This window comes from Manacus candei, unplaced genomic scaffold, assembly GCF_025592945.1.
Source record: "Manacus candei isolate 608988 ecotype Guabito, Panama unplaced genomic scaffold, ASM2559294v1 h1tg000060l, whole genome shotgun sequence".
Classification (NCBI taxonomy): Eukaryota; Metazoa; Chordata; class Aves; order Passeriformes; family Pipridae; genus Manacus; species Manacus candei.
This window is the reverse complement of record NW_026138108.1, coordinates 2,220,891-2,235,470: the sequence shown is the minus strand read 5'-3', so window position 1 is coordinate 2,235,470 and position 14,580 is coordinate 2,220,891. Positions and strand designations below refer to the sequence as shown.

General features: G+C 45.5%; 1 protein-coding gene across 4 annotated transcripts in view; it reads right to left on the bottom strand.

Moving 5' to 3' along the window:
- Positions 1 to 14,580, bottom strand: part of LOC127478516 (USP6 N-terminal-like protein) — a 77,881-nt gene that overhangs the window by 56,903 nt on the left and 6,398 nt on the right. The window contains exons 2-3 of one of the 4 annotated variants that reach the window (XM_051804346.1): positions 8,947 to 9,028; positions 4,842 to 4,985 (exon numbers count right to left, since the gene is read on the bottom strand). The exons of 1 other annotated variant lie outside the window; for it this stretch is intronic. The gene's annotated coding sequence lies outside the window, so the exon portion shown is untranslated. Of the gene's footprint in view, positions 1 to 387; positions 392 to 4,841; positions 4,986 to 8,946; positions 9,029 to 14,580 lie in introns of those variants that run through there. 2 more of the 4 variants (XM_051804345.1, XM_051804350.1) reach the window with 2 other exon arrangements.

Sequence of the window (14,580 nt, the reverse complement as noted above, 5' to 3'; positions counted from 1 at the left end):
TTTGAAGGGAATCTGCAATTTTGGTGGTAGAAAGAGAAGGAAATGGCATTTTCACTCAAATAATATTCAAACAATTGTCAAATACTAGTCCTTCTGAAAATTACAATTTTTAAATTGACTTCTAACCATTTTTTTCAACGATTAGCATAACCAACTTCTCACTTTACTAGGCCTTTGGCATCTTCAGGTAATCATCACTACACCTACCTAAGGGATGCTGCAGTGCCAGAGTTAGGTCCTTCAATAAAATACTCCCTTGTTTAACCTACACATAAAGCCTACTGAAGGCTGAACACCAATATTTTTGGCTGGTATCTGAAAATGGCCAAAAAAACAACTGCTTAGAGCAACCTTAAGTTAAACTAGACTAAAGAAGGAAAGAAAGTGCATATTTTCCTATGGAAATAAAAGTCATCTCGAGTATAACTCGAGATCAATATAGGCAAACACCACACAGTTTTGAAGAAAAATAATTAATATCCATCCACACCTATCACCAAGCTTCTCAGAGGGGCTGATACAGCAAGGCATGACTTGAAAAGAGGACAGTGACTGAGACAGGAGGACACAAGCTCCTCCGCTCTGAGACCAACCCATCACCAGCAGCAAGCACACTTGGCTGCCCGGCCACAAAACCTAACTGAGAAAAAGCATCTCCCCCAAAAAAAACCAGAACCATTTTAACTGTGATTAAAAATACTTGAGTTTGCAGTTTATACATATGAACTCAGAAGGGATGCTCTGAGAAATGTTTCTCTCTTGTGGTTTCTCTAACAGCATCATCATTACATCATTAAAGGGGAGACACTAATTCATTCCACTACTAGTTGCTTAATCCAAACACTTCTCTATGGCCATTTAAATAGTCAGATGACACTGAGGCTGTTTTGACTAGAAGATGTACCACTGGTTTCTCACATGTGGATTTTATTGCAAAATTCTGTTGTTACACTGGGGGGAAAAAAAGCTTATTCAAAGGATAAAAGAGAAAAAGGACTTGAGAAAAGGTTATTAATCTCTACATGTGCCCCATTCTCCACCTCTGCCAGTTTTGTTTTTACTTTTTTTCCCCCTATCCTAAGGGACACAAGAGCCAAGGAGCATGTTGTTTGCTCTAGTCCATCCAACTTAGCTGGGCAGCTGCAACAAGTACTGGGATCGTGTGTTCAGGTAAACACTAAGGAAACCTATCTCCTGAGCATCAAGGTCATGGTAATGAGCTGGTGGTTGAGAAGATCTCAGTGACTTGCTGTGGTGGCTCACATCCTGTCCCTGAGTAGTTTGCTCATCACAGTCCTCCCACTGATGGATCAGCAGACTCCCAGTACCCAAAGGCCAGGAGTTCCCCCTTGACAAGATCAGTAATCATTGCAGAGAGGGGAAGAAGTCAGACACATCCTAGGAGATGCCACTGCAATGCCAAAAGTATCATCTACCTGGGCTCATGTAAACCAAAGCCTTTCAGTGCTCAAAGGGAAGGGGAAAACCCAAAAATGCAAAAAAACCCACATCTCACATAAAAGATACTTAGCAAAAAAAAAAATCTGAGTGGAGAAATTCATTATTGCAGCTTATTTTAAATTAGGGAAGCAAACTTAAGTCTTTGCACAGCCAGAAGATCATGCTCTGAACAAACCAAGGGAGGTTTGCAGATGTACACCATGCTGACCACAGGGTTCAGCTTCTGAGTTCAATGTAGGTAAAGGAATGCTTTGATGCAAAGCTATGTCAAGCCTGGTAAACACATATACATACAGATCCTATTAATAACCTGTTATTTCTGGAGGGAATTGGGTGAGCTTGAAAATAAGCATTGGTCTGGAAGAGTAGAACAAATTTAACACATGAGATGCTGTGTAGAAAGGGTTTATTATGTCACTAGAAATGTTTCTATGAAAGTCAACTCTGTCAAGGTTATGAAGTCCTGCTTAAAGGTGAACTTGGCACAATCTTAACCAAAACCTGTCCAAAACCAAGCAAAAGCTACACAAGAATCACACTTTCATAAACTCAAATGTAAGCACTACAAAGGCAGCTTTCCTGCCTGGAGTTTTGAATATAAGGCCTTCTCTAACAGGAAAAAAATATTTTCTGCTATGTGACCCACAAGACTCCAGAAGCATTTAGGAGACTGTTTTAGTCAAAGGAGGTTAAAAAAAAGCCTATAAAAGTGGAAGACAGAGTGAACAATGCTGAGCTATTCATTCAAAAATGAAATCTGCTTCTGGGAGCGAAGGGGAAATGCACACCACAATAGCTTTGGAAATCACTGCCCAGAACCCTCAGGAAAAGAATAAAAAAAGGAAAACATGCTTTCAGAAATCAGGAATGATAAAAGTAACACAGAAGAATTACAGCAGTTGCACACTAGGAAATAAAGACCAAAAAGAAAATCACCATGGTCAAGCCATTTATCCCAGCTCTCATAAGCTTGTTTTTTACCCAATTTAATCCAGAAAACTGGTGCAGGGGTTTTGGCAGCTGCCAGCACTTGTGCCATGCAGGGATGCAGCCCCCAGTGCTCCCCACCCCGATGCTCCTACTGCAGCTCCCACATGGAAGTGGGACAAGCCCAGATGCCACACCTGGACTGCTTGCACCATGCCAGGGCAGAAAACACGGAATGAAGGATGGATTGTGGATCCCTTAAAAAATCCTCTTTGATTTAGATGCAACCTGCTAAATCCCTAGGGGACTGTGCTTCTCCTTGGTGTGGTCCTCACCATGCAACATGGAGGTTTGGAAACACATGGGGGCTGATGGTAGCACTGGCAGCACCGTCACATGCTGTGCGTGTGCTAGTCTCTGCCCTCCTCAGGAAGCCTTTAGACAGTCTTATTTCCACTCAAAGCATGACCACTGAAACCCCAAAAGCAGTTATCCTAGATTTTTTTTTTTAATGCCTATTTCAGGAATAATACACCTGGAAGTACTAGCCTTGTGCTGGCATTTTCCCAGCCTCCCAAAGCCTACCATGGGCCCTGCCACAGCAATTTTTCAGGGTTAGATAAATAAACAAAGAAATGGGTTATATAAATAAACAAAGAAATAGACAACAAGCCACGATTATAGATACCCACCAGAAATCTTTGCCATTTCAGGTTCCCATTTTCACCTTCTTTCTCAGTCTCATCTTCCTGCACCCTGGCAGCCTGGTACAGGAGCCTCCAAGGCATGTAAAGTCCAACCACAGCTGCATACCAGCCAGCTGTGACTTCACTCTGCTTGTTCTCTATGGCTAAAAGGCCAGGAGCAATGCAAGACCACTCTGGTTTTATGGACCGCACCATTCACAACATCCTGGATCCCAGCAAAGGACACAAGCAAGAGACAGTAACTTCATTTTCATAAATCACCAGCACACCAAACCCACATCTTCCAGCAATGCTATCGTTCTCCTTCCTTTCCCCTCTGTTACAATACCTCAAAGACCTAAAAACACTTATTATTTATCAGTCTAGCAATTCCAAGAGCTACTTAGGAGGAAAAAAAAACCCAACCCAGATTAGACCAGCAGGACTCCAAAGCAGAGCACTGGCGCTTGTCTGGAAAAAGTGGCACCACTCAGACAGTCTCAACAAGCAGCAAAACATAGCCAAAACCACTCTTAATGAAAGCTGTGTCTTTTCTCTGAGGAAAACAAACAAGTGAACTACATGGAAACTCAGCCAAAAAGAAAAAGCAACACAGTCCCTTATGAACTGATAAGACATGAGATAGCCCACTGCATTCCCAGTTTAGAGAGAAAAAGCAGAATATCCTTACTGTTTCATTTCTCTCTAATTCTGCTGTATGGGTTTTTTTGCAAGTCTGGGTTTCACCTGAGAGTAATGCAAAAAGGAACATAAAAAATCTCAACATAAATGACAACTGAAGAGTAGCCATCTGTGTGGGCGTTTCTCTTTCCAAAGAAAACTTGGAGTGAAAAGGGTTTTCCAATAAGCCAGCCAAGAAAAGGGAAACTTCATCAAGAGTCACAGTGGGATCTGCCTGGAGAGTATGCTTCATGCAAGTACCGGGGCTAAAACCATTCCCCTGCCCACTACCAGCAGCCCTCAGAGATGTCCATCTGTCCACTGTTCCTTATCTTCCCTTTTAAAAAGTGCCGTTTTTAAAAAGTTGCTGGGAAGCACACATTGCATGGCAAGTAATTACAGAGCAAAGCAGAGCAGAGCCACCTCCAGGGATAAGCAGCAATTTAGACAGTCACCAAACACTGACCGTCCACAAGGGCTGCATGACATCTCTGCGTGTGAAACCACACAGAGACACTGACTTTGGCACCTCACACTTCGCTGCGTACGCACGAACCGCGGAATGCCCACGGATCAGACCCGCGTGCTGCAACTGCTCACCTGCAATAAACAAAGATTTCAAAAACGGCGATCTGACCCTTGCAGAAGTCAGCTCTGTTCTCTGCTGCAGGTAACCCACAGACTGCCAGAATTTCCATTGCTGCAACCTCACACGCAGATCTGGGTTTCAGCATTCAGCCACAGACTCCTCACCTGCTTGAGTACCTGGGCCTGGAGGCTGCCAGCCAACCACAGATCTCAGCCTGCTCAAAAACCCAGCATATTTGCAAGGCACAATGTCAAACTACAGCAGATAGAATGCTGAATTAGGCTGCTCAGCCTCCAGCCAGCTCCTTCCAGAGCAGCTCCACTAACACCACTGGAGACAGGGTATTCATTTGGAAATTAGCAGTTCACCTTTGGTCCAACCCAGGACAGCTATTTTCACAGTATCTTTACCAGTAGATTACAATGTAAGCCCACATAGTTTAAGCATAGTTCAACGACACCAGCAAAAATTCACTGATAGAAAAAATGTTTTCCTACCAGTGTACTCAAAGCTCGAGGTAGACACTTCCTCCTTCAAGCACTCAGCCGCTGGAGTGAAACCCTCCTTCCTTTCATCTGAGGGTCAGAAGAAAAGCTGAACCAGGGATGCCCTGACATTCCTGGTCATTTTGTAGCAAGTCACTGTAAAAAGGAAACTGAGCTGAATATTCACGTGCTTAAGGTCATTTAAAGCAGAGACTGCTTTCCTAACATATCAGTGTTCTTCTGGCCTCTGAGGGCAAGAGACGGACAGGAAAAGAACTACTTTTGGGGAGAAAGCACAAATAAGATAGGAGTTTCCCTCAAATAATTAGCAATGTGAGGGGAAAAAAAGGAAAAAAAAAATCCCACAAAAACCAGCCACCCACAAACTTTCCCTAAGGAAAAGCTTCAAACTTATGAAGTGCCTATATCCACAGGCCATCAGATGGATGGCAAGTGTGGGGCTGAGCACTGCAACAACACTGGGAGACAGGAGATCTTCTGCATCCCACATGTACACCGGATTTGCAAATAAGTTTGTAACTAGAAAGTCCCCAGGAACTATGGAAATTTGAGTAGCTACAACAATCCTGATTTGCCAGCTGATACAGATGTTTTTTCAACAGGAGATACTAACAAGTCTTCGGAAAACATATGCCCCCTCCCCCTTGGAGAGAAGAGTGTCATTTTGGCACTTATTTTTTCCTAGTCTTCTCAGGAAGCTTAACAGGAAATGGCAGAGACCTCCCCCACTGCATAAATTCTTTTATCAAGTTAAACTAATTAATTCCCTTGGGAAGATTACTGCTCTAGACAGTTGATGGGTGCTCCTACCTTGATTCTCATGGTGCTTCTACTCCAATGACTGAAACAGCACTTAAAATTTTGTTTCACCCCCAATTCTTTCACAAAGATACAGCTCCATTACCTGCAGGCAACATATACCCACTTGGACCAAATGCAGAATACACCTAAATTCCAGGTGCTACTTGCCCTCTTTCTTCTGGTTTCCAAACATTCAGAAGAAAACTAACACTGAACGATTTCTCTTTGTTTTCTTAATGGAACCATGACAAAGCTACTGTGCAATTGTCTGCTATGGGAGGGGAGGAAAAAAGAAGAAAGATAAAGCAAACGGCGGGAGTTAATCTGCAGCAGCAAAAAAATATTTACATGCCCACATGTGGAGTCGAGTCTCATTTTTTCAGAGAAGTAAGTACCAAAGGCTTTGAACACAGTCATCCACTCTCTGGTGTCACACTCAGATGTCTGGTCCTTTCAGCACTAACAGCTAATGGTAACAAAGATGCCTCTGTAAAAGGAGTGATGGAAACATCAGGGGAGATGCAGGAACAGGAAGAAGATATTTCTACCTCTGAAAGGTAGCTGTTATGTGAGAAGCCAGTGCAAGACCCAGAGTGGTTAGGAGCAGTTGGTGAAAGCAATGAGGCGTATGAAGAGAGTTTGTCCCTGAAGCAGCAGCTGGGTAAGAGAGGAGGACACAGCTGCAACACTGCCCCAGGACATCCCATGTGCCACCCTATTCATTTCAGGGTATCTCACAAGGGTACTCAAACACGGGGATGATAATTCCCGTATCATCAAAGAGCTCAACCCTCAGCGAACCTCCTGTGGCAGCAAACGTGAGTGCAACAGGACAGTGCAACACACTGCATGATGTAACGCTTCCCATGGGTGCAGTTAAGGTGACTTTGCTAATTCACTGCTCAGGGTCAGGCCAAGAAGTTGGCTACATCAACCACCTGCCCTTGAAGAGCAGTTCCCATCCACTGTTGGTTAACCTCTGTGGCAGCCATCACAATGAAAAACAAGAGCAACCCAGACCGAATTATCCACTGCAGCAAATGCAATGCTGTTCTCAATTTGCATTACCCAACCCTTATGCTCTCACAACATTGTCTTAAGGTATTTTTCAAGTCAGCATTTAGCTTTTAAACTAGCTAATATGACATTTCCTCTCCCTTCCCCCAGTCCAAGTATTTGGCAAAATCGCTTCTTCTGCAAATTGCACTGCAAATGCTGAACTGTTGCCAGTTAGACAGGGAAAGTCTTGACTAAAAATAAACCACGTTTCAGAAAATAGATCCCTTCTCCATACGATGAAGTAGTGGATAATACATGCAAGCAGATCTGCCAGGAGAACACAGCCTCCAGATTTGCATACGAATCTCATCAAGCTCAACACACAGCTGCAACTCCTGTGATTTGTCCCGTCTTAACAAAAAAATGGGGAAAAAAAGGAGAGGTAGGGTTGAGGGTGCTGGGATAAATCAACTTTTCATCTGTTTTGGCAGGAAGAGAAGTGTCACCACCATCACTTGAGTGCATCCCCAGTGAACCAAACTGCTCATAACCCATATGGGAGGAAGAGGATGGCACTGCATTCCCTATATGGTCACTATAAGAGGCAAAACCTTGTTACAGGAAATTTGCTGCAATTCAGGCATGAGAAGAGAACCTGGGCTTTTGCCACCTGAGTCACCAGGAGTCTGGGGCACTGACTCAGTGCTGGCTCCCTCCGACTCAGACGCACCTGCAACACCTTGTTAGCAAATGGAGGCACTCCTGCCTTCGCTGTTCCCATTCTTATTATGGTTCTCCCTCTAAGAAGAAGCCTTTTACACTAGAAAATTAATTCAAGGAAAGGAAAGCACAAGGAGAAGGCTAACATGGGAAGCACAGGCAGCGCTCTACTAACCAGCTCTGCTTTATGCTCCGAAGTGGAAGACACGTCTGCTTGCATGGTGTGATAAACCCCGAGAATTATGGGAGAATTAGGTGGAAACAGCTCCACCCTGACTCCTACTTCTCCAGCATGTCTGCGGCACCACCCAGACAGTCCCAGATGAACCAGGTTTTCAAGAAAGGTCTCTTTCCGTAATGAATCCATTTCACTTTTTTAGGGATCGAGAAAGCTTTAGGCAGCAAGTTATGGCTATGTCCTTATACAGTCAAATGGGCCATTTGGGCAAGCTAAATGCAAGGCAATGCCATTTTGAGATGAGATCCATCAGGGATGGACGTTCGCAGAGGGAGTTTCTTTTGCTCTGTAAGCTCTTATGGCAAGCTGAAGGCTCGAGCTCAGCATGCCAGGCCAATCCCTTCTTGTCCATCGATGCTCTCACAGCAGTATCCATCTATCTGCTTTTCAGACCTCGCCTGAGCAACCACAAATGGCAAAATATTTCACTCCAATTCCACTGGTTGCACACACACCTCTGGTCGGCCGGGAACATAATTCCATTTGATAAAAAAGTAGATTGCAACCCAGCCCTATATTTTCTTCTCCTCAAAGTAATGCAGGAAATGAAATAGAGGTGCAAGCGGACCTGCTGGTAGCACAGCAAGGGGCATCACTGAAAGCATGTTTGGCATCTCAGGGACCATATCCAACTCAGGCAATCCACTTTGCAACTGTCTGGCATTCTAAGACTGCAGATTAGATTTTTCAGTTGAGCACTGATGCCTTAAAGCAATAACTAATCAAATAACTCCAGCAAAAGGATACACAGGGCAGCACAACAGAGGCACTACTCCACTGCTCTGGCTAGCAATCCGTGGCAGAGCAGAGCAGTAATTATCCAGGGAGGAATAAGCTGCTACAGGCTGCTCTTGCCATACATTAAGAAAACAACAGCAGATTTGTTCGTGGTTGGATACCAACACGAACACAGCTCCCTCCCACTCCTGCTCAGGATGCAGGCAGACACACACCACGGGGGAGCTACCAAAGGCCAGCAAGGCAGGAGGGCGCAGCAGCCGCCTGCGCAGCCGTGAGCTCAGCCGGGATTCCCCAGCTGGTGCTCCTGGAAGGAAAAGGTTGTGCCTGCGTTAGCGAGGAGCATGGCCTCCCAGGAGCTGCTCTGCAGCGACGCTGTGTTTTCCAGTGCTCCCCTCAGAGGCTGTCAGCAAGGCTAAATGCAAACTTTGTCTTCTGCCTGGGTGTTTTCACAACGCGTCTGGATGGAAAAAATAACTACTCACTGTGGAGCAGTCTCCTCCACAGTGTCCACCCCACACCCATAAGGCAAACTCTGCACGTTTCACTGCTGGACTCATAAAGACCCTCTTCCCCTCGCCAGGAGCATGGTAAACATACCTGTTCCGAGCATCAGCTTCTCTTAAAACACTGACCAGGAGCCAGGACACGATTCCCATTGGCATAAAGGAACTGGCAAATCCTGTAAGCATTAGAGAAAATAGTAATTAGTGACATTAGTAAGAGCTGGCTGGGGAAAGGGAAGGATGCCAAAGCAATCTCGCGAGAACTGGAAAGGTGTTAGATCCCTGCCCTGAACACACTCCTGTCTAGCCCGGGCATCACAGAGGAGGTATCTGGCATGAGGCTGTCAGCGGACTTCTCCAAAATCACAAAAGGAAGCCAATGTAAAAGGCAAGACAATAAGTCCCAAACCAAGGCTGTTCATCCAGTAAAGCCTCCTCAACAGTCAGTGCACTGAAGTTAACATCCCTGAGATGCTGCTGAAGATCTGCTCCACAGCACTTGTGCAATTTCTTCTAGTTTGCAGAGCAGGCAAATCCCACATGATGTCAGAGCCAGGCTGCTTCCATTTTTTCATCATCATGGCTTCATAATAGAAACGGTTTTATATCTCCCACTGATTGCTATATAAAGCTTTTGTACCTTAGTCACAGAAAAGACATCTAGGAGCACTCAGCAAGAGCTGTGACAGAAGTTGCCTCTGAGGGCTGCAAAAACACCTCACTTTGGGCACGTGAAGTGTCTGCTGCATGCCAAAGAAGAGGTATCAGGAATGTTTTACTGGAAACAATTCTAAGCACCTGTAGGGAGATGTTCTTCTGATGATACAACTGAAGCAAAGATCACCACATCTAGTACAATTTTACTTTTCTAATTCTGTTCATGCAATGGTTCAGGGATAGCAAGGAACATGGTGGATGAGTGATCATCCTCCAACACACTCTAACATAGACAGGATTTGGAATCTGAGGGAGGTAAAGAAGCAGAGGGACAACTTATCTAGTCAAAGCACCAAACCAGCAAGGGGAAGGTATAGAATCAGCCTGACAATGTCTCGTGTATTTCCTGCCAACTGGACTTCATTACGAACTGTGAGAAAACTTACTCATGCAGCACATCAGTTTACCTTGGACTGAGAAAAAGAGTTTTCCCTAGTCTCTGTGGGTGACTCAGAGACCTCAGTCATTGCCAGCTGGTATTTAAAAAACTGAGAAAAACTGCAATTCATTTGCAGTACCCCCTCCCTCATTTTTCCTCTTCTCCTTTCCCATTATGGAAGGGATGAAGGCATTTCTGAGGATGAAAACAATGCAGAAGGCCACAAGACCACAGCACAGACTTTGGACTCCAGCCTCAATCACAAATTTTCCATCACCATTTATAATCACTCTCCCTGTTGCTTTACATTCCAGCCAAAACACAAAAGTTACTCCTGTTATATAGAAGACTCCAGGAGGGTCTTCTGTTGTTCTTTTTCAGCCAGTAAATGAATACTGTTCAGCAGTTCTACAAAGACAGAAATAACGTGACAAATCCAACCTGGCCAATAATCTTCAGTGGCAGCTTATGTATAAAAGTATGGAAGGACAACTTTCCTCCCCCAGCAAGGAAATTCATACTTTAGTGTCACATAGCTTAAATCTAAAGGGGGGTGCTTTAGATTTGTAGGACTTCATGTGCACTGGCATTGACCCACGGCTGCCCCAGGGCTCAGCATATAAAGAAGATCAGCATGGCTGCCATGCAGACAACCTTTTCTCCCTTCCTCCTCTGGCTCCTTTTTCCTCTAACAACTTTCTCAACACGTTTTCTACTATTAAGAGAACATTGCAGAAACATCACTGGCAAAGTTCAAAACTCCTCGCCTCCCAGTATGGTTGAGCAAATCAAAAAGAGATGCCTGTATCTTCCCTAAGTGCTGCTGGATTTAATCAAACCCATATGGAGGTGGCCTGGTTTGCCTTCCCAAAGCAACTGCAGCTCTCAGACAAAGCATTTTGTCTCGCAGTGGACAGATACACTGGAGTGCCAGGGAATCAGGCTGCCCAGCCTTTCTCTCTGTTCCCAAACTCCCTTCTCACGGTGCCCAGCAGCATCACTCATCCCAGGGCTGCTCCTCCCCAAGACATGACAAGGCTCCAGGCAATGCAGAGCACGGATGACACACTCATGACAGCAAAGCTCTTCTGCTACCTTCCTGCACCTCCAACTTGCCCACCAAAATATGTATTTCTCAGTGTCCCCACCTCAGCAACCCTTCTCTGTCCTTGACCAAGACATGATGACTCATTGCCTGCTGGCAGACTGAAGTAGTGCTGCAGAAACACGGTAACATTTTATTTCATTTAATGCAGATTCACCAGAGTTTATAAAGAAGTTATGAAGCAAGGGGGCAGAGGACTGAGCAATACCAGGTGACTACAAAGGGAGAAGGAAGCATCTCCAGATCAGGAGTGAAGGGTGGAAGAAAAATGATGGAGCAGGGAAATAGGAGGGTTCTGCACAGCAGGAGTGACCAGAAGTCCCCCATACTATAAGCAGTAAAACCAGAAGGGTGACACTGGCCAAAAGAGCAGGCACATGACCTTGGTGGACCTGCCAGACCCCAAGCCTGATTGTGCAGCTTTGCTAATGCCCCGGTCACAAGCAGATACAATCATCATAAAAGAAACCCTCCTCTGAAGCCTAAGTAGAGGGATATGGTGTTTCCTGCCAGCTTTGAGAATATTTAAGTTTTCTCTAAGAGGCTTATGCTAATTTCTGCCCCCCTCCTGTGATGATCTTCCAACATCAGCAATTTCAAGCTCAAACTAACAGCCATGGCTGCCCCCAAACCAACATCAAGGCTGAGTTCTACATTGGTTTTAGGAGGATGATGCACAACTCTCTTCGACACAACATGCAGAATGAACTCCTCAGACACGGCTACAGTACGATGTGAGCGCTGCCGCAGCCATGCCAGCTCGCCAGCCACCAGGCCCTGAGAAGTCACTGTCAAGGCAATAACATGCTTGCAACTAACACCTAGCACAATGGCTTTTCAGCCTGATATGGGTCAGATGAAGGTTTTTAACAAGTCAGGCAAGAGGATAAACCTACCCCCAGCCTTATGGCTAGAGGAGAACAGGACAGTAGAATCTGTCCCTCCCAGAGAGGCACTAACACATTAGGCCCTGGTCTGTAGTGTATTTAAGCAGAGAAATCATAGAAACACAGAGTGATTTGGGTTGGAAGGGAACTTTTAAAGACTATCTAGTCCAACCTCCTGTTGTGGGCAGGGACACCTTCCATTAGACCAGGTTGCTCAAAGCCCCATCCAACCTCTCCTTGAACACTTTCAAAGACGGTGCATCCACAACTTCTGGGGACAGCCTGTTCCAGCGCATCACCACCCTCATCACAGAAAACTTTTCCCTTGTATTCAATCTAATATTCTCCTTGACATGTTCAGCATAAAGTTTTCTTTTAAAGCTGTGCTCAAAGTTCTCCCAGAGGGAAACCTCCCCTGGGTTAACTGGGAAGCCAAACACTTCCAGCATGTACGTGAAGCCATCGGATAGCAGTGCCCCTCAAAAGCCTCTACTAACATTGTAGCCTAAAAGAAATATTAACACATTGTTACTCTTTACCACTCTTTTACAGAGAAGGAAACGGGGGTAGAAGCAGGACATGCTCTACCAGGGGCTACATAGCTGCCCTTCAGCAAGCCACGCCCACTCCCACATGCTCATCTGATCCAAAATTACCCTTCTCTGCCAAAACAGACAGTCCTGACTTTTCCATCCTCCCCCTTCTACACATCCCAGTCATCTCTACACTTGTGGTAGCAACCATCATTTGCTTGATCCAGCTGGAAGCCATCCCAGAAAGAAGAAAATAAAGGGGAAGGATTCCTGGCAGGAGAACAGCCTGAGATCAGCTAAAGCTGATGGGAAGCATGACCTCAGAAAGATGGCACAGTGGTACATCTGGAAACCTAGATGAGGTTTCAATCCATCATATCTTTGTCTTGCACAGGGTAAGTCACTTGAAATCAGTTTAACGACTCCATTCACTGCTGAACCTGCTCAGCCACTCGCTTTTCTAAAGATCCATCCACAACAGCCTGGTGAATTGCTGTGTGAAGTCTCCAGACTAGACTGATGCACCCAAACAGCAACACACCACAGCTATGCAAGCCTTGCAGCTTACCACATAATGCTGGTAAAACAAAATTCCTCCAAGAGGTTTGGGGATATTTTTTTTTGGGGAGGGGTGTTTCATCATAGTTAAAGCATGTTCTCAAATGGTTTCCAGAAGAGGAGCAAGGACAAACATATACAAAGGATCTAGCAAAAGCTCTTAAGCAAAGCAGACAGCAGGAAGCTGAAAATAAATACGCAAAGCTCTTTGCAGCACCGAAGTTCAAATCCATCTGGGTATTTCCAAGGCTGTCACGGAAGCCCATAGAAGGGATTTTCCAATTCCTTGCAGAGAAATCCTGGAAAATAAGGATGGAAAAACAGAAGCACAGGCTCAAACTGTAAGTCAACCCTTCCTTCATCCTGAGATGTGACCTCCTTCAACACCACGGGGAGTGTGGAGGGAGGAGCACGACACAGCCCTGCAGGGTCCCCACAGGCTGGCTTGTCCTCAGCACTGGGTAGCCTGAGCCCCCTCCACCTCCATCCTGCTTCTCCCCTGGCACAGGTGTGATGGAGGGGTTGCAACAGACCCAGAGGTATCAGAGGGGCTGCCAGCACCAGCCTTCACATCCCAGCCAGTCACCTCACCTCCAAAACCAGCAAGAGGCACGATCCCCACCTCAAAAGTACTTGCCACAAGGCTGCACTGAGTGGGGAGAGCTGATCCATCAGTTTGCTCAGATGTCCCAGCAGCAGTCTCATGGAGCTCCCCACCACTAGCTGCTGAAGGAGGTGAAAGAGGCAGAGCTAATCCTCTCTTGTTTTTCTGAGTTACACAGCATTAGTCACACAGGCTCCTGACGAAGCTGCCCCAGGGCCCCCAGGCAAGCCTTGCCTTCGATCGCTGCTGCGTGCTCCCACTGAAACCACCAACTCCGCCTGCTCTCGACACGAACAGACAAGCAGACAAGTACAGTTCAAAAACTCACATTCAAACCTCCTCTAAACACCTTTCACAGAAATACCCAGAACTGCTCCTCCACTTAACACAGTTCTTTTTTTCCGCCACCAGAAAAAGCACAAAGCTACTCAAAATGAGTTTCCATCGTATTAAAATCAATTCACCAGCTACACATCTCCAGCTGCTCCATTCCCAGTTTTTCTGATAACTGTTACCATGCAAAGCACATGCACATCCCCAAAGCATCCTTAAGAAAATCACTGACTTTATTACAAAGCTCAAGCTTTCGCCTCTGCAGAAATTCATCTTCTCTTAGTTTAAAAAACAAACCAACCACAACAGATTAATTAAGGCCGACTTCTACCGAGCAGAGTTTTAGAAGTCAGCTGCAGATAGATGTAACCACAGAGCTGATGCTAGACAGGACACAAGAGTCATCACATTAGAAGTCCAACGTTCATACTGGGAACCTTCCAGTCTCTGCAAGCTCCCGGCAGCAGAGACTTAGGGCAGAGCATGGCTCCTCGACTTGCAGGAAAAAGCAGCTCATTGCACTCAACCAAGACACAAGAGACCACTGGTAACAGATGGAAGCAATGCCCACACCTGGTTCTAACTAAAGACGAGTTGCCAAAGCAATCAAGC